The sequence below is a fragment of the Rattus norvegicus genome, chromosome 7 (assembly GCF_036323735.1).
Source record: "Rattus norvegicus strain BN/NHsdMcwi chromosome 7, GRCr8, whole genome shotgun sequence".
In the NCBI taxonomy this organism is placed as follows: domain Eukaryota; kingdom Metazoa; phylum Chordata; class Mammalia; order Rodentia; family Muridae; genus Rattus; species Rattus norvegicus.
This window is the reverse complement of record NC_086025.1, coordinates 107,425,385-107,445,473: the sequence shown is the minus strand read 5'-3', so window position 1 is coordinate 107,445,473 and position 20,089 is coordinate 107,425,385. Positions and strand designations below refer to the sequence as shown.

General features: G+C 49.1%; 1 protein-coding gene across 3 annotated transcripts in view; it reads left to right on the top strand.

Annotated features, from left to right (window-relative positions):
• Slc45a4 (solute carrier family 45, member 4) overlaps window positions 1–20,089 on the top strand; it is an 88,338-nt gene that overhangs the window by 13,690 nt on the left and 54,559 nt on the right. The window contains exon 1 of one of the 3 annotated variants that reach the window (XM_039080226.2): window positions 6,275–6,527. The exons of 1 other annotated variant lie outside the window; for it this stretch is intronic. The gene's annotated coding sequence lies outside the window, so the exon portion shown is untranslated. Of the gene's footprint in view, window positions 1–6,274; window positions 6,528–6,586; window positions 7,121–20,089 lie in introns of those variants that run through there. One more of the 3 variants, XM_006241741.5, reaches the window with a different exon arrangement.

Sequence of the window (20,089 nt, the reverse complement as noted above, 5' to 3'; positions counted from 1 at the left end):
GCGCTTGCCTAGCAAGCGCAAGGCCCTGGGTTCGGTCCTCAGCTCCGAAAAAAAGAGAAAAAAAAAAAAAAGAAAAAAAAGAAAAATCAAAACCAAAACCAAACCAAAATAAACAAAAAGGAAGATGACTGAGCAGGTAGAGCTCACTGGAGTGGGTTTCGGTTCCTGGCACCTACATTAGGTAGGTAGCTCATAATCACCTATGACTCTAGCTTCAATGGGATCCAACTCCTCTGGCTTTTGTGGGCACCAGCACTCATGTACACATACCTACACATATGTGTGCAAATACATAAAAAAACCTAAATATTCCAAAAGCAACTACTTAGCATCTGAAGATGGAGATGGGATGATAAACCAAACACAGCACTCTCCTGCCTGCGAAGCCCGTGGGCCTCCATGGCTCAGCCCTAAGACAGGTAAGGGTCCAAGCATTCTCGCCCCTAGAACAGGCCAGGTACAGAGCTTGGCTTATTTATATTTGTTCTGAGACAGGGCTTTGTGTGGCCCAGACTGGTCTCAAGGTCACCATATAGCAAAGAATAGCCATGAGCTCCTGATTCTCCTGCCTTAGCCTCAGTGCTAGGAAGACAGGTGTGGGTACATGGCTTACAGACCCTAGCGCGAGAGGACTGCCTGACACCACGCTCTCTTGGGGCAGGATGGAGGAACAGTTATTCATAACCTTGTCATTTATGGAGAGTTTGGAGAAGGGAGAAGTCACCTGGGGACTGCGCTAAGTACAGCCTGATGGCAGAGCCAAAGGCTACGTACACATCAGGCCTTCCTGATGGCAGCATCGGAGACCAGGCCTGGCCTGGGACAGAATACAGTCAGGGTGACTCGACCTTGGTGAATTCATGCATACCTGTCTTAGAGTTTCATTGCTATGAAGAGACACCATGACCAAGACAACTCTTATACAGGACAACATTTAATTGGGGTTAGCTCACAGGTTCAGAGGATCAGTTCATTACCCTCAAGGCAGGAAGCATGGCAGTGTCCAGGTAGGCATGTTGCTGGGATAGTTCTACATCTTGATTGGAAGGCAGTCAGGAGAAGACTCATTTCCAGGCAGCTAGGAAGAGGGTCTCAAAGCCCACCCTGACAATGACACACTTCCTCCAACAAGGCCACACCTCCTTTTTTTAGAACATTTAATTTATTAATTATGTATAAGTACACTGTAGCTGTTTTCAGACACACCAGAGGAGGGCATCAGATCTCATTACAAATGGTTGTGAACCACCATGTGGTTGCTGGGATTTGAACTCAGGACCCCTGGAAGAGCAGTCGGTGATCTTAACCACTGAGCTATCTCTCCAGCCCAAGGCCACACTTCCTAATAGTGCCAACCCAAAGGTACATACACAGGCACACATAGTACAGCAACACATACAGAGTGAGAACACACTTCTCCTTAACCTTGTGTGTTGTGGTATGTATATTATGTGAGTGTATATGTGGTATGCTTAGCATGGTGTATTTGTGGTGGTGATGGTGCATGTAGTGTGCGTGAATATATTGGGGTGTGTATGGTTTAGTGTGTGTATGGATAAGATACAGTGTTTCTGAATGTGGTATGGTGTGTGTATGTGTGAATGTGTTGTGGGGTGTGTATTTGTTAATGTGTTATGGTATATGTGTGTGTGTGTCAAGGTGCTGTGTGTGTGTGTGTGTGTGTGTGAATGTGTTATGATGTCTGTATGTGTGTGGGAGACAGTGCATACATGTGAATATGCAGTTACATACAGAGGCCAAAGCAGGACTTGAGGTACCTTGCTGCATCTTTTTCTACCTTGTTGCCTGAGACAGGATCTCTGGCTGAATCAGAGGCTTCTCCTCATAGCTAGGCTGGCAGACTAGAGAAGTCTGAAGATCTGCTTGTCTCTGCCTCTCAGTACTATGCTTATACAATGTGTAGCTGTGTCAGGCTTTTAAAGTATGTGTGTGTGTGTGTGTGTGTGTGTGTGTGTGTGTGTGTGTGTGTGTGTGTATTTGATATTTGAACCCAGGTCCTCTGGAAGAGCTTCCAGGGCTCTTAACTTCTGAGCCATCTCTCCAGCCCCAGTGTGCAAGGCTTTTTCAAATATGGATACTAGGGATTCAAACTCAGGTCCTCGAGCTTCCAGAGCAAGCAAGCCCTATTATCAACTGAGCCATCTTCCTAGTCTCTCTCTCACCTTTTACCTGATATCTTCATTTAGCTCTAGACCACAGAACTTAACTCCTGAGCTATTTCCACACCTCAGGCTCAGACACAACCTTTCACATTCCACTGAACCAGGCACTGCTGTCCTCTGTTACTTTGTTCAGACGGACTCTTGCCGTGGAGACAAAGCCCCAGCTGGTCCCACACTGGTGACAATGCTCCTACCTCTGCTGACGCTCACTTGTCCATGTTTGCTTCCCTCTCCTCTGTGCCATCTTTAGGGAGAGGAGTTCCCGGCTCTAAGTAACGGAGTCCAGTGTGGCTGGAGGACGCAGTTCTCATACATTCCCTATCTGCTTGCTGATGAAGGAAGGTGGAAGAAGATCAATAAATATCGTCAGTTAGTAAATAATTAAACAACTTTCTAAGCCGCCCTTGGTACTTCGTCCTGTACTGTCTTTTTCAAAGGCATTTTTTTTTTTTTAAAAAGCTGGATGTAACGGTATACACCAGGAGGATAAGATCATCCTTGGGTACAAGCAGAGTTTGAGGCCAGCCTGGGCTAATGAGACTCTGCTTCAAACAACAACAACAACAACAACAACAACAACAACAACAACAATAACAACGTCAAGAAAGAAATCTTTCAAAAAGCTGATGTAGCACTGTCTTCCTGTAATCCCGTTACCTGGGGAGTAGAGGCAGGAGGATCAGGAGTTCAAGGTTATTATTGGCTACCCAGTGAGTTGCAGGCTAGCCTGCTCTACATGAAACTCCGTTTCAAACAAATAAAAGTTCTCATGTTGTTATTTTATTTGATCCTCAATGGCATAGAGAACTATATATATATATTTTTTAAAAGATTTATTTATGCATATGAGTACATCGTAGCTGTCTTCAGACACACCAGAAGAGGGTAACAGATCCCATTACAGATTGGTTGCAGGGAATTGAACTCAGGACCTCTGGAAGAGCAGTCAGTGTTCTTAACAGCTCTCTAGCCCAAGAACTGTATATATATTTTTAAAACAGTTATTGTTTGAGAATGTGTACGTGTGTGTCTATGTACATGAGTGCAGGTGTCAGGGAACCAGCAATGTTGAATCTCCTTGGGACTGTAGTTTCTGATAGTTGGGAGCCTCTGAAGTGGTTGTTAGGAATCAAATTCAAGTCCTGTAAGAGCAGTGTGCACTCCTAACTGCTGAAGCCATCCCCCCAGTCCTCAGAACCATGCTCATTCCCAGATGAGAACTCAGTAAAGTACGTGGTCACATAGCTGACACACTCTGCAGCTAGAATTACAAGTCAAAAACCATTCCGGGTGCGGCTGATGAGACGACTTAGGGGTGGAGGTACTAACTGCTAAGCCTGACGACCTGAGTTTGCTCCCTGAGACCAGCAAGGGGCTAGAAAGATGGTTCACTGGTAAAAAGCGCATATCGTTCTTGCAGAGGATCTTGCACCCATGTCAGCAGCTCACAACCACATGGAGCTCCAGCTCCAGTTCTTATAGCCTCTGCAGGCACCTGCGCTCACACAGAAACACACACAGAGACAGAAACACACTCACTGAGAGAGACACACAGAGAAACACTCACAGAGAGACACATACAGAAACACATGCACACCAACACAGACACACATATACACAGAGGCATATACAGAAACACAGACACACACACAGAGAAACACTCATGCAGAGAGTGAGAGAGACATAGAAACATAGAGAAACACACACAGAAACACTCAAACACACACAGAAACACTCACAGAGAGACACATGTAGAAACACACACAGACACACATACACAGAGGCACATACAGATACACACACAGAAAAAACACAGAGGCACATACAGACACACATAGTCACACACACACACACACATAAACACACACAGAGAAAAAAACACAGAGGCACATACAGAAACACACCCATTCAGAAACACACACACCCATACAGAAACACACATACAGAAACATACACACATAAACACACAGAGAGAAAAAAACACACACAGAGGCACATACAGAAACACACACATACAGTTTAAAAAGAAAATCTTCAATGGGCAGTGGTGGTAGACATATTTTTTGAAAAGATTTCTTCCTATGTATATGAGTACACTGTACTTCATACTGTGTATACTTCAGACACACCAGAAGAGGGCATCAGCTCCCATTACAGATGGTTGTGAGCCACCATGTGGTAGCTGGGAATTGAACTCAGGACCTCTAGAAAAACAGTTAGTGCTCTTAACCGCTGAGCCGTCTCTCCAGCCTGGTGGTAGACATATTTAATCCCAGTACATGGGAGGGAGAAACAGGAGGATCTCTGCAAATTCAAGGCCAGCTTGGTCTACAGAGTTAGTTCTAGAACAGCCAGGACTACACAAAGAAGTCCTGCCTTGAAAAAAAAATCCTCTAAATACTCAAACAATAACAACAAAATGTCAACAGGGGAGCCATTGGTGGTCACCCATGAGTCACACACAGACATGCACAGGAACCAGAAGCAAACTAGTCCCTGGACTCACCCATTATACCCACTTCCAAGTCCCCTCCCTCAAGCTTAGCCATTGTTCTGACTCCCAGTGCCTGCTGCACACATCTACAACTCCATAAGCATGAGGCATAGACCTTATACATCTAACTTTTCCCTCCCTGAGAGATTTTCATATAGCTAGCCTGGAACTCTCATTGTCACATAGACCTCCCAAGAGCTGGGAAAACAGAAGTAGAGTACTGTACTTAGTTCGTGTGTGTGTGTGTGTGTGTGTGTGTGTGTGTGTGTGTGTGTGTGTGTGTGCAAGTAACCCAAGCTGGCTTTGAATTTCTGAGAATCCTGAGTTTCTTCACTGATGGATGCCTAGCTCTTATCTGACTTCTTTTGCTCAAAGTCCTTTGTAAGAGTCACTCATTCTCATTGTATGTAGTTGTAAGCTATTCAGCTACAATATCAATCAAAATCAATCCAATAGTGAATATAGCACGGTTTCTATAACCCTTTAATGACCTACAGGTCATCAGTAGTTTCCACTTAAGACCACTCTAAACAGCATTGCTAAGGACAGAAAAAGGAAATTAGGTAAGCCTCTTGGGTGTGAGAGTACCAGGCTCTGAGTCCTTTAAAGCAGATTTCCAGATTGTGCACGGTGTGGCAGCACTCAGAAGGACGAGGCAGGCAGATCTCTGTGAGTTTGAGGCAAGCCCGGTCTATGTAGTGAATCCAAGGCCATCCAGTGCTACATAGTGAGGCTCTGTCTCAAAAGCAACCAACCAAACCAAAAACAAATAAGAAAGCAGATATCCACGTGGCAGTGAGCTTTACATCTCCACAAGAGTAGTGTACAAGCCTTCCAGTTGCTCCCTTTCTTGCCAACACTTGGCATGGTCAGATTTTCCCATTTTAGCTGTTCTGGAGGCTGACCCAGGGAACTTTATTTCTAAATTCCTCCCTAGCTTCTCAGATAGATCTTAGGGTTTCTGTTTTGCAGATGAGGACATCAGAGCCCTGAGAGGTGTGATAATTCGTCCAAAGCCACTTAAACTTTGGCACGGACTTAGGGTTGGGATGCCAGCAAGGTTGTCTGACATCAGCCATCAATTCTTCTATCTGTCCAGCCCCCTTCCGGACCTGGCCTTCTTCTGCTTCTTAGCAGAGGGGAGAGATCGGCTCTGTGGCTCAGGCTTGGGTGTCCTGGCCATGCATGGGTCCCATCCTACCCAGCTCTCCCGAGGGCTCACAGGCTTGAGAGGATGTTCAAAGTGCTTCAGAAGGGGAGATGCCTAGGGAGTGCGATGGTTGGAAAGGAATAAGGATGGGGGAGTTTCAAGCAGTCAGTTTGCTCCCAGGAGGGGTGCAGCTCTGTTGGCGGAGGGTGAGCATAGCGCACTACACAGCGGCGGCCTAGAGACCTTGAGGGTGTCTGGCAGGAAAACCAGGCGAGGGCGGCCGAACGCACAACCGCCTCCAGAGCCCACCAGCAGGCCCAGGGCGGGGCACGGCAGAGGGGCGGGACCCTCATGGGGGCGGGGCCACATGCCTCTACTGACCAATGGACGAGCGCATCTCAGGCCCCGCCCCTAGAGTCCGCTGCATAGTCATGAGGCGCAGGCCGGCGCTGCGTCAGCGGAAGCGGCGCGCAGCGGCTGTTTCCGACCTGATAAAGCGGCGTTGTCCCCGCGCGCTGGCCGCAGCCTCGCAGCGCTCGCACCCTGTCCGAGTAGCTGACTGACGGACCCGCCCGGCCGGCCGCCGCCGAGGGCGCAGCCGCCGCCCGGACGCCCCGCCGCCGCCCCGGTGCGCCCGGGGCTCCGCACCCCAGCCGCCAGCCAGCCCCGCCAGCCCCGCGGCCCCGGCCGGAGGAGACAGGTGAGCGGCCGCACCTGCCGCCCCGCCCCCCTCCGCGCGGCCCGGGCCTCGAACCGGCGGCCCGACCGACCCCGCGTCTTTCCCCGCCCCCACCTGGCTGCTGCGCTGCAGCCCTCACCTGCCCTTGCTGGTCCGCATCCCGGGCCCTGCGGCCGCAGTGTGTGCACTCCTTGCACACCGGTCCGGGGCCACTCCAGCGCTCACCTCTCCCGCCTTTGGCGTTGAGTGCTCACCCTCCTCTGCCCAACCCTTGCTAACTTCTGTGAGTTCACCGGCTCTGGGCCCACCACCTAGAAATGCTTCTGGGTCACCGCTCTCTATCCTTGTCCCCAAGCACGTATTACTTGCAGCGCTGCTAGCTGGTAGCCTGACCCTTTGCGGGCACCTTTTATTTCCTGAAGCCCACCTCGTCCCTGGAGAAGACGGGAGCACTACGCTCCAGGTGCAGAGCCTCGGATTTGGAGAAGTCCCGTCCCTCTCCCCGAGACCAATCTTCCTCCAGTCCCTTGAGCTTAACCCATTCCTCTCCAAGGTGTGCTGCGCTAGATGGGCGCCCGGAGAGCACACTCCTGCGGAGGGCTTTTCCAGGGGAGGTATGTCCAAGTTGGGGAGCACAGCCTGCTGGTTAGTTATTCGTAGTAATTCTACAAGGTGGGGCCAGCCATGGGTGGGAAGAGGTATTAGGTGTCCTGGGGTGTAAGAGCCTTGTGCTTTCCCCGCGGGATACTGCTAGAGTATGGCTTCAACTTCTGCCTTAGTCTCCCTCCCCTTCTGGTTCCCTAGCTGACCACACACTGGGCCTTGCAGCTTCTCGTGACTGAGGTGTTCCAAGACTAGTGTGTAGCAAGCAGGATTTAGAAGATGAACGACTGAAACAATTGTTTCTAGTGGTCAGCCAGGCCCAGAAACTCAGAGGGTGGGCCATAGCACACCTGGGTCGCCCCCACTGCATGGTGAAGTTTGTTCTAAGCAAATTCCCTGCAGCTGGCTCCACTGTCTGCTTGACAGGTAGGGTGTGGTGGGAATCTTTTCCTCTGTTATTTTTTCATTGTAGTAAGAAAGCATAAGTGAAAAGCTAGAGGGGTGCCTTACTGCTTAAGGGGTGACAAATGGCCAGTCATTGAAACTGGGAACCTCCAACCAGCTTTGAAACACATGTGAACAACACCCTCTTGCTGCTTACATCTGAATCCTGCGTTAGAAGAGCGAGTTGATTAAGGCGCTGCAGAGATTTTGCAGAAGCTGCTGAGAGGGGAGAGAGGCAGTGACCGAGGCCTGGCCTGAAGCTGTGTGGGCTCCAGGTGGGAAGAGACTCCAGCATAATGAAGAAGCTTTGGGGGAGAGATTGGGGAAGTAGGTCATCTGAAAATCCTACACTTGAGTGGCATTCGGGCTGATTGCGGTTGTTTTGTGACTGCTGTGGAGAAGAAGTTGTTCCTTCGAAAGGTTTGAAATGCCTGTTAGGTATATGTGGGGGTGATCTGTTTGGGAAACATCCCTGCTTAACTCCGCCAGGGACTGTGAAGGGAGGCCGCTCAGGGCCAGCTCCCAGTATCTCGGAGGATCACTGGCTTCCTTGCAGAGATGCTGTGTGCTGAGCTCTGGCCCTTGTTGCATGGAGAAAGCAGACCAGAGATGGGACTGGGTGACCTCCAATGTAGATTGATTTTAGCCTCTCCAACTTTGCTTATTGGAGAGGAGGGAGTTGGGGCTGGGGGAGCAGTAAACTCTTCTTGCCCTCATCTGACTGCCCTTCAGAGCTGTTAGGAAGGAGAGGGGTCTACGATGCTGCAACTCCTGGTCTCTTGTGCAGGAAAGGAGCTTCAGAAGGTATTTGAACTGGTGTTCGGGGGATGTGAATTGATTTCATCTGCGTTATCCAGAAGACAGATGAGGGCATTGAGCAAGGGTGGTGTTAGGGTTTAGGATGCCTCAGTTGCCCTGCCCTTCGCCCTCTCATTGTTTTGAGGACCCTGGTGCCCTAGCTTTGGGTAGCCAGCTAGGGGTGGTTTCTGACAGATTTGTGGCCTGGCGTTGAATAAGAGTGACTGCTGATCTTTGTAGGTGGCAGACAACCCCAAATTGCTAGTGCCCTCCTGGGGAACACCCCTGGCAGAACTGTGCCTGTAATTTGTGGAACCAGAATGTGCTAAAAGCTGTGTTCTTGTTAAGGGTGGGTGAAGATGCTGCTCTATGCTCGCCTCCTGTGGTTTCCTGGATTTTTTTTTTTAAATCATAATGTAATTATGTCAACGAGGGTACACTTAAGACTCTGATCTGCTTAGTGATATGCCATTAGGAGAGAGCCTCAACTGCAGACCAGGTGACACAAATGCTCAGTGGTGTCCAGCAAAGGTTCTGCAGTGGGGACAGACAGCCTCACGCATTAAAAGCCATTGCCATCGTCGGGGTGGAAGACCCCATACGCCAGAGTCTACAGAGGGCTCAGCTGAAGCACCTCCCCCACCAGCTCCTAGACAAGCTCTCCTTGTTTGCATTAGCGTAACTGCTCCACTAAAGTCAATGAACAAGGATCTTTTTAAATGGGAACTTTCAAAATGTGCCTCAAGTGTCCCCCCCCACCCCCCATCAAGTTCTAAGCCCTGTGATACTCCCTTTCAGAGAAACTTGAGGTCTCTTCCTTGCTAGTGGAAAGGACAGCCCTGTTCCCAGCCTGAGGAACCTGGTCAGGCTCAGGACAGGTACCTCCCTGATTTTTATGTGAAGGCTGGAGTGTGCCTGGGGTTTCTTGTTGGTTGTGTGTGTTTGGGGTTTTGATTTTTAAAGACTGGGTCTCACGGCGCTGAGGGCTGCTGATACTCCTGCTTCTACCTCCTGGGTGCCTCCTTCTGACAAGTGCTGGAATTACAGTTTTGTACCAAGGTGTCTGCTCTGTGAAGTGTTTTTGGGAATAAGACACTGTAGCATTAGGAAAGCTGATGCAGCAGGATTGAAAGTTCAAGGCCAGTCTGACAGATGTAGGGAGACCCCTTTTCTCTAATATTTAAGTTTTACTTTAAGCAATGTATGTATGTGTGCCTTTGTATGGCTATGTGCATGAGAATGTAGGTGTTAGCCCTCCAGCCCCCTGCAACTGCAGTTTCAGGTAGTTGTAAACTGTCTGATGTGGATGCTGAGAATCAAGCTTGAGTCCTCTGGTAGAGCAATACATGCCCTTAACCACTGAGCCATCTTTCTAGCCTGAGACCTATTTAAAAAAAAAAAAACAAAACAAAACAAAAAACAATTGGGTTCCACAGACTCAGCAGACATAACCCATTTGTGTTTCGTTTTTTGTTTTGTTTTTTAAAATTGCTGTTAGCTTTTGTCGTGCCCCTCTCAAGGGGCCACTCTGTTCCCAGGTGGCCAGCCTTGTGTCCTCCTTGGAGGGTGTGGGTGTTAGTTCCTCAGAATGTCAGACTGGCAGTGTGGAAGGCCGAGTGTGTCTGTCTCCAGTGATGCTGCTGCTGGGCTTCTGGGAGCTGTGGGAAGGACACAACCTGAGGCCGCCAAGCAGACAGTCCCAAGTTCCCTGTCACTCAGCCACTGCTTAGGTGTGGTCGTTGCTTGTTTTTGTGTAGATTGATTTTATTTTGAGTATGTGAATGTTTTCTATGTGTATGAATGGCTATTATTTTTTCGTATTTACTATTTACGTGTGTGAATGTATGTCCTACTACATATCTGTGGCTGGTGTCCAAAGGGATCAGAGGAGGATCTCCGGGGACTGGAGTTACAGAGGGCTATGAGCCACAATGTTGGTGCTGTGAACTGAACCCAGATCCTGTGTAAGACTAAGTGCTCTAACTCTGAGTCAGCTTTCCGGAGAGCCCATTTTTGTTGCATTTTGAGACAAGAGTCTCATGCTGGCCTCAAATTCATCACCTTAGCCAAGGATGGCCATGAACTTCTAGTCCTCCTCCTCCTATCCCAAAACTGTTGAGATCCTAGCATGAGCTGCCACTCCTGTCTGGATTTCTTTTAGAAAGGGGCTTTGGTGCTAGGTGTGGCCTCCAACTGAGTACAGGGGTCTGAGGATGCCAGGCTGCTCACAAGTGGAACCCAGAACATTCATGGGCCCTGGGATCTATTTTATGGTTTTCATCCTTTTTTGTTTGTTTTTTGAGCCAGGGTTTTTCTGTGTATCCCTGGCTGTCCTGGAACTCAGTCTGCTAACTAGACTGGCTTCAAACTCAGAGATCCTCCTGCCTCTGCCTTGAAAGTGCTGGGATTAAAGGTTTTGTCACCACCGCTCAGTTACAGTCTTGATTCTTAGTTTCCTTTCCTCTTTCAAGCCCAGAACTGGGAGACATTGTACAGACTGGTCTCCCTGTCCTCTGAACTTCCCACATCTGTAGAAGGATTTGCCCAGCTGGGCAATTTGATAGGAAACGGCCCTGGCATGGGACCTGTTCTGCCAGGATCTAGCCTAGCTAATGGGTCCTACACAGCCAACCCTTGGTTTGAGTCCCTGTAGTTAGTGTCTCTTGAACTTGCAGCCACATGACTTGGTTAGGCACCATATCCCCGTTTCAGACAAGGGAAATCTCGAGTAAGAAAAGCCACACTTTGGACTGGAAGATAAACATTGATGCGTTGAGGTGGGCATGCGCTTGGATCTGATGCAGTGGACACTGTACTTTGTGTACAAGTCTTACTGCATAATTTTATGCAGTCACTTAGATGTTGTAAGCCAAAGGATAATAAATAACTCACTGTTGCCAGCAACTTAGTCACCACTTGAGGGAAGTGCAGCCAATCAGCAGAGTGTGATTTTTGGTTTGGAGTACGGAGGGAGTATTTTTCCATTAAATCTTTGGAAGACCAGGATTGAGTTCAGGGCCTCCTGTGTGGTACTCACTGCCACCACTGCAGCTCTCAATCGGCTGTGTGTGTGTGTGTGTGTGTGTGATGTGTGAGTGTGTGTGATGTGTGAGTGTGTGTGTGATGTGTGAGTGTGTGTGTGTGATGTGTGAGTGTGTGTGTGATGTGTGTGTGTGATTGTGTGTGTGTGATGTGTGATGTGTGTGTGTGATGTGTGTGAAGTGTGTGTGTGAAGTGTGTGTGTGAAGTGTGTGTGTGATGTGTGTGTGATGTGTGTGTGTGTGTGTGTGTGTGTGTGTGTAAGGTCAGAAACTAACACTGGGTATCTTCCTCTACAGATCTCTACCTTAATTTTGAGTCAAGAGTCTCTTACTGAACCTGGGGGCTGACCAGTGAGCTATAGGCATGTTCTTGCCTCTGCCTCCTCATCCCAGTGCTGGAGTAAAAGATACCGCCACTGTGCCCAGCCGTCCATTGTTTTGGGGTTTTTCGTTTTTAGCAGTTTTTAATGGCTGTGCATTGAGGGGGTATACATGCAACCCTGCAAAATGTGGGCGGGCATCAGAACAGCTTGAGTGCTGGGTCTCTCCTGCTTTTCTGTGGCTTCACATGGCAATTACCTCTACCTGCTGAGTGTGGCACTGACCTCCATCTATTTACTCACCTATTTATTTATTTATTTATTTAATTTATTTATTTACTGGTTTGTTTCGAGGCAGGGTTTCTCTGTGTGTTTCCCTGGCTCTCCTGGAACTTGCTCTGTAGACTGGGCTGGCCTCAAATTCAAGAGATCTACCTGCTTTTGACTTCAGAGGGCTGGGATTAAAGGTGTGCACTACCATCATCTGTTTTTTATTTTTGAGGGCAGGGTTTGACATTTATAATGGAGGTAAAATCACTTGTATTGAACAAGACTGGGCAAGGTAGCCCACACCTGTAATCCCTGTACTCAAGAAGCTAAGGCAGAGAGAGTTGCCCCGAATTTGAAGCCAGCCTGAGCCACATAATAAATTCTAGGCTGGCTTGGGGTAAAGACTGACCCTGTCTCAAAATACCAAGGGGGGAGAAAATACAGAGCCAGACATGGTGGCACATACCTGTAATCCTAGCACTCAGGATTCTGAAGCAGGAAGATCAAGCTGGACATAGGGAAGACTAGTCTAGCTGAATACCAAAAGATTCTCTATCTACAGTAGTGGTTACATTTCATTAAAATAGATGACTTCCCATGTGTTTGCCTTGGAACACCATGGAATTGGGTCTCTGAACAGAGTGGCTGAGTAGGGGACTTATAGGGTTTCTGTCTCAGGGGAAGGACTTCCTGAACTGTCCCCGGGACCTCTGCTGCTGGAACATTCTGTGAGAACAGTCCCCCCGCCCTCTCTCTCTAAGACAGAGTCTTGTACTATACCAGGCTGGTTTAGAATGTACAGCAATCCTTCTGCCTAGCTTCCCAAGTGCTGGCATTATAAGCTTTCTTTTTGTCTAGGTGTGGAAGAAGCGTGAAGGTGACCTTGAGTCTAGATGAGGCCTGCCAGGGACTTCTCAGACAGTTAATTTTAGGACATACTTTGTGAAGATTGTACCTGGGGACCCTGAGGGTGTTCTTGCAGGATACCCCATGCTTTTACACGCCTCCTGCATATGTGAGGAACAAAGCCCTTGTCTCATTGAGCTGTCACTGGAGATGGTCTGTCTGGCATCTCAGTATTGTGTTGCATGCTTTCTAAGTGCTCGGTGTTAAATGACAGAAAGATGGGGGATTTCAAAGGCATTTGTGGTTCAGTTAGGGGTTTGCATCTTTATTTGGGTTGGTTAAAATGTAAGCCTGTGGCATTATGCCTTGAGTTAAAATTTAATTTGCCAGAAAAACGCATGGGCAGTAAGAAGACCAAGGTGATTGGGCCTGGGGTTCCTTGGGGACTCTTGCTTGCTAATCCAGTGTTCCCATTTGCTCTTCCTCCTGCTCTAGGCCTGAGGGCTCCTGCAGTCTCTGGTGAGAGCATTGGGTGGATTAGAGAGGACAGTGAAGAGAACCTGGACTGGGAGACTAGGGTGTTGGAACCTTTTTCTGAGAACCCAGAATGGGCTACTGTGGAATGCTTAACTGTCCTTAAATCCTACTAAGGCATGTAAATGTGCTGGGCCCTTAGGATGTTTAGGAATTCAATGACAAATTGTTCTAACCTCGTGCTCAGAACAGAACAGGCAGTGGCTGGAGAGCAGCAAAAGCAGTCCTATAGGATAGTGCTGCGTGCCCAGCAGTGGACAAGAGATCTGACTGCTCTAGAGATCCACAGCATGGTCCGCCCTGGCTTTGCACTGTCTCTGGTGGGTACAGCACAGGAGAGCTGGGTGTGGAGACTCACATCTACCACCACTGGAAGTTTGAGGTCAGCCTGGGCTACAGAGCAAGACTAAAAAACACAAACCAAAGAGTGCAGTCGAGATTGTTTGAGCAAGGACATGTCAGCATAGAAGGGGGACCCTGTCCCCTTTATACCTGGCGTAAGAGAAGACAACTGAAATCAAAGAATGAGGCTGTTGGAGATGCTGAGTGACCCCAGAAGACGGAGCCTTGCTGGCTTATCTCCAGCACAGCGGCTGTTTTACAGTTCCCTTGGTATATCCGGCATCAGGATGGCGGATAGGGTCTCCTGATTTGGAGAACCTCTGTGTGCTGAAGGAAAGCAGATACCAGAAAGGATAGAGGTCCTCTTGCTTTATTTCTCTAGAAATAACTGCACTCCCCTGGGCTTCCTTCCAGCATGCAAATCTCCTCCCAGTCAGGCAAGCAGCAGGAATACTGAAGTGGCTGTTAGTGGTTTTTCATATCGCTTATGTAAAACTGTTTGCATCAAAGCTTGGAGTAGGGAAGCCCTCCCCCGCTGAGGCCCTCTACACCTCTGTGCAGCGCTCCCCTCTGCTGGATGGAGTAAGGTCAAGGAATGGGCCAGCCTGTTCTGCCATTGCTCAGCACCATTTGAAGGCAGATCTGACTTGAGGGGAGAGCTTGAGCAGGGAGGTCAGGTTATAGATCAAACTGTCCTTTTCCCAACATAGCCTATAACTGAGTAAGTATGGAGAGTGGGGCGTGGAGGGGGGGCAGTAGGGACCAACAGTTATGTCCCTAAGGCAAAGTGCAGGAATTGCAAAGCTATTGAAAACATTTCCACTCTTGTTGAGTGAGTCATATATAGCCAAAGTGATCTTAATTCTGAAGAGGGTGGGGAGGGGCCTGCACCTTTTACTCTTTAGTGGGAGCTTGGCAGAGCCTAACTTTGTCCTGGGAGCTGTACAGGGAGTGGCCAGCCCTGGCTTTGTGTCCTTGGCCCAGAAACCACCACTGCTCACAGAGCCTTCAGTCTCTGTGTGATAACCATGGACCTAAAGGGTATTTGTTCTTGTGGAAATAGGCACTTGAAGAGTAGGAGTGACAGCCGCTAACACAAAGAGCATTGAGCCCTATGATAGAACGCAGAATGTGAAGGTTAAGTGACTTGCCCAGAGTGCCATCACGGGTGGCCAAGCTTGGTGCGCACCCAGGGTGTGTCAGGCTGCCTGGCTTATGTTCTCAAGTCAAGCATTACTTAAAGTGCTGTTTGTTTTCTGCCCAGGTGCATCTTTGCTTGCATTCCAGATCAAGGCCCTTCTGTAGCTGCTGGAGGAGACTCATCTTGGCTCCTGGCTGCTCAGCTGCTGGTCTTAGACTTCTTTATTAGGAGTGAGGCAAGAAGTATCTCTGAGCTGGGGGTGGGGCGATACTCGCTGGTCAGTCATGTGAGCCTGCCCTGGTACCCAGTTCCTTCTCTTGTTGTCACTGCTCTTGGGTTAGCTGGGCTGTGAACTAGGCCAGGGCTGGTTCTAAGATCTATTCTACCCTTCTGTGTGGCTTGATCAGAAGGTTGCTTTTGACATTTGTTGTTGCTGTTCTCAGACCTAGAAAGGTGAACAGCACAGCAGAGAGTGTGATCTCTGCTCGTCACCCAACACCGTCAACTGCCTGTGTGTTTCTAGTCTGGACTGCTTGTTACCCAACACCGTCAACTGCCTGCGTGTTTCTAGTCCTTTTAGGTTTGCTTTGTCTTTTCTTGACATGTCTTGTTCTGTAGCCAATGCTGGTCTGGAACTTGGCCTCTCTCTGCCTCAGTCTCCTAAGCTCTGGGACTGCTGTGATCCAGGCATGTGCCATCAGGACTCGAAAAGTTTGGTGGGCCTTACATGTCAGGCACTCATTCAACCACAGAGCCATATTCCCAGCCCTATGCTTCTAATTTAAAAAACAAAAACAAAAACAAAAAAAAAAAACCCACCAAATCGTTTTTGTTTTGGGCCTGGGCCTCATGTGGTGAGACTAACAGCTGAGGCTGGTTTTTGACTTCCACTTCCCAGGTTCTGAGGTTAGGCATACCTGGCTTGTTTTTCCAGTTCTGAGTGTCATTTTCACCTAATACTCTGTGTGTGTGAAAAATACTGGAGTGGGGCGATGTTTGAAACCAACCAAGTGCAGAATGAAATCAGAGCAGGTTTTGAAGGAGTAGATTGCCTGTGGCAATTGTCACCAGTAATGGAGGAAGACGTGGGGCAGAAAGAAGCTCTGCCTGCAGGTCTCCAGGGTAGAAGCAGCTGTGGGCGCAGATGAGTGGCATTGTCACCACCGTTATCAGTCCACACTGACAGTTTGCGCCATCTCTGGCAAGGGGCGCTGGGTCCCGATAAGCCTGCCAGGAGTGATGGTAGTTTGTGTCAGGCCCAGATAGGGTTTTATGTGGGTCTGTGGGAGACTGGAAGCCATCAGCACAGAGCATGGCTTCTACCTGTAGAGTGGCACAGGAAGGCAGTTGAGATCAGGGAATGTAGGCTTACCTCCCCACGCTTTGCCTAGATCCTGGTCCACTCAGTGAATTGTTGATGCCCACACAGTTCTGCTTTGCTTTGGAATCTTAGGCGGGCCGTCCTGCAGAGTGTTACCTGGGAATAGGCAGGGGGTGGGTTCCTGTGCCCTGTGGGCCCTTTGCTGGTGTCCTGGTTCTTAGTGGCCATAGGGAAGGCAGTTGTGATGCTTATTTATACTTTGTACAACACCACAAGGTAGATTAGAGAGTCCTGGTCCCAGTCCTGTCACCCCTGGGAACTGAGTGTGTTTCTAGAATGCTATACTAAATCTAGTGGGACACTAGGATCTTAGAAATATAGGCTGGGACCTTAAAAACAGCAGTTTATTTCCCATGGACTTGGAGGTGGGAGACCCAAGAGCCGGATGCTCTCAGTCTGTCTGCTGAGGGAAGGAACATTTGGTGCTTCAAAGAGATGCCTTATGGCTATAGCCTTGTGCTGGAAACGGACAAGGCCTTAACCCAACCTTTTCATAGACATGAGGAGCTCACTCAGGTCTCTATCTCGTGATCTCATCACCTCTCACTCACCTCCCGCCTCCTTAGAGTAGGTTTCCTGCACGTGACTGGAGGGTATGTGCTTTCCAGGCATAGCACTCTTTTGGTTAGTTGTAGGTGACCTTAATCACCATAGAACCTGGTTGACACAGCATATAGATCATTAGCATGCCTTGAAATTGACTCTGTCCTGCTGTGGGGTCGAGTTTCTACAGGCCCAGTGTGCACTGACTGCCTGAAGTGCTGTGTGCGCTTTGACTCACCCCTGTTACATGGTCTGCCATAGCCCTTACCTGGGCATCTTGCTCCTTGCTCCTGACTGTCTCCTAAAGAGTGTGCTAAGCACAGTGTGAGGTAAAAAGAGAGTAACCTTGGTCTTGTAGAGCTATGACATGAGCTCAGGGTGCTGGAGGCAGGACTGCGGTGTTCATCTGTTCTGGGGGCCAGGCCACCGTTTGGCTGCGTCTGAGCAGCAGTTGCTGGTTTAGAAAGTGGAGTTGGCAGGGCCTCTACTTACTTCAGTCGTCCCCATAGGTGGGGGAAAGACAGGGCCAGCCCTCAGCTTTCAGGGAAGTGGAGCAGACCTGGTTGGTGGTCTTGTCAGAGTCCTGCTGAAGGGGGTATATCTCCCTGCCTCCTAGTCAGGAGACCAGACTGGGTCCCAATCTGAGGTCCTTGACTTTGGAAAGCATCCTGTGACACTTAGAGAGTTTGTTTCTGTCATTCTGCCCACCTATGGGTCTTATCTTAGAAACAGCCCAGAGGAAACAGACAGCTCAGGAGACAGGTGAGGAGGCTTGGCTGAACTTTTTTGGATACCTGTGGGTGCCATGACATAGCTCCATTGTGTCTTGGGCTCTGCCACATGGTGGCAGGTGGAAGGATGATGAACAGGATGCCTCTCTGTCACCAGCCAAGTGCTTGAAGTTTTTGTGACACCATTTCAGTGAAAAGGAATCTGTGAGGAACTGCGACTACCTACATGTCAAAAGTCTTCCTCCATCTTCCTGGTTTTTCCTTGGTCATTTAAGGAGAGTGGTAGCCTGGATATTCTGGATGTGCCTGGGGCTGGAGGTCTGTGGCAGTAGGACCTGATGCCTTCCTCCCAAGCTGTGTGAGTCTGGACAGCCCCTCAGCTCAAGGAGCTCACGTGTGGGAACAGGCATGGGGAAGCCCAGGCACCTTCAGCCTCTCAGAGGTAAGTGCCCGCTCTACAGTACTGCTTGCCTTCTGTGGTCCTCTGCATCCCAGCCTTCGTACCCTGTGCCCATGTTCTTTTTGCCCTCTCCTAACTACCCAGTACCTCTTTTGCCAAAGTAGGACTGCTGAGTTTTGCTAAGTGTTTGTTGTTGTTGTAGTATTTTCCCCCATTTGTCTCTATAGCCCAGTCTTGTCTAGATTATATAGCCCAAGGTAGACCTCAAATTCCTATGCTCAAAGAGTAACTTTTTTCTTTATCAGGGTTACTGTGTTTGATATACAACCTCGTGCATGCTAGATAAGCACTGTACCACTAGGCTGTACCACTAGAACCTACCTTAAATTCTGCCTCCGTGTCCTGTGCACTGGGATTATAGCTGTGAGCTCTTGCACAGTTTTGTTTGCTTGTTTTTTGATCACTAATGGCTCTATGGAGACCTGGTATATGCACAGGCATATGAGGCCATGTGTGAACAAGGGTACTGCTTCTGTGGAAAGACAGATCCTGGTGTGGTCAGGGAGTGTGGGACCCTTGTGAGTAGAGGGAAGAAGAGTAGAGTTGATGGTAGGACTCTGAAAAGGATTCCTGGTGAGAGAGCAGCCTCCCAAGGAGCTTCCACCCGCTATAGCTTGGAGCTTAGGGATGAAAGAACAGAATCAGAACTGTCAGAAGTGGGCTGGTAAGGATTGGGCCTTCAACAAAGGGGTGGAGCTAACTGACTAATGGCGATCCTGCCTGATCTGAAAGACTACTTGGCCATTTATTCTCTTTTGGAGTCACTTGGCATGGTGTGAGCGCCTGGCTGTGAGTTCATGGATGCGTAGAGTCTAGGGGAGAAGCAGGAGGAGAGGGAGCTGGCTTGGCCAGTGTAGCTTGAGAAGGCAAGACTCGGAGGGGTGTGGTGGGTCTGGCTGCAGCTGTGACCTCCCTGGGGACATCTTCTATGACTGTGCTGTGAGAGCCATCCCAGGAATACTGTGAACATGGTTTGGCCCTGTTTTCTGCCAGCTGTGTGCTAGGGTGGCCTTATAGCAACCCCCTCCCCACACACCTAGCAGGCAGGTGCAGGGGCTCCCAGAGCCAGCACGACAGAGTAAGGCTTAGTTTCCGGAACCTTCACAAAGGGGCTGTACTGGGCAGCTTGCTTAAGCTGAAGGGGGAGGTGACGGCACGGTTTATCTGGGTATGGGAATGTGTTGGTTATGAAATGTGAAACCAGGATTTTGCCGAGTGTGTTGCTAGCTCTGCTTTTCCTCCAGAGGGCCAGCCCTGGGCTTTTTCTCAAAACAGGGAGCTAAGGCCATGCGCACAAGGTCCAAAACAAGCAGACTCCCCACCTCTCACCAAGCACAACACTCAGCCTGTCTGCTTCTAGAAAACACAATTTGACCCATGTTCTCATATACCACCAAGTGTAGTGAGCTCAGGATCTCAGTCTGGTGACCTGGCCAGCTCTTAGAGTTTCCTAACTTAAAAACTATCTTTTTCCTGAAGGAGGAGGGCAGGCCAGGCCTTAATAGATTTTCCTCTCCACCCCTCCTTTCCCCCTCCTCCTTTTTTTGTTTGTTGTTGTTGAGACAGGATCTCACTACATAGCTCTGGACATCTTGGGACCCATTGTTTAGATTATGCTGGCCTCAAACTAACAGGTGTCTGCCTGATGCACCTGCCTCTGCCTCCTTAGTGCTGGATTAAAGGTGTGTGCCACCATTGCTGGGCTCTGTTGTCCTTTTCCTTGGCTGTTTGTAAATTTGCAGATTTAAGTATCTTCCTATCTCAACCTGGGGAAAGGCGGGGGCCACAGGTATGTGCCACTGCCCCGGCTTCTCTATTTTCCTTGTGGGTTTTATTTTTTTAAGTACTGGAAATGGAACCCAAGGCCTCATAACAGCCAAGAGCTCCTCCACCTTTGAGTTGCATCCCTAGACTCTGTTTTTCATTTCATTTCCTTCCTTCCTCCCTCCCTTCCTCCTTCCCTCCCTCCCTTCCTTCCTTCCTTCCTTCCTTCCTTCCTTTTTTGATACAGACTTACATTGCTCATCTAAATCCTAAAGGCAGCAGCAGAGTGGGGTAGATTTTAAACAGTACCAAAGGATGATATCATAACCACAGCATAGCAGAAAGTCCTTTAACCAGTTTTGAGG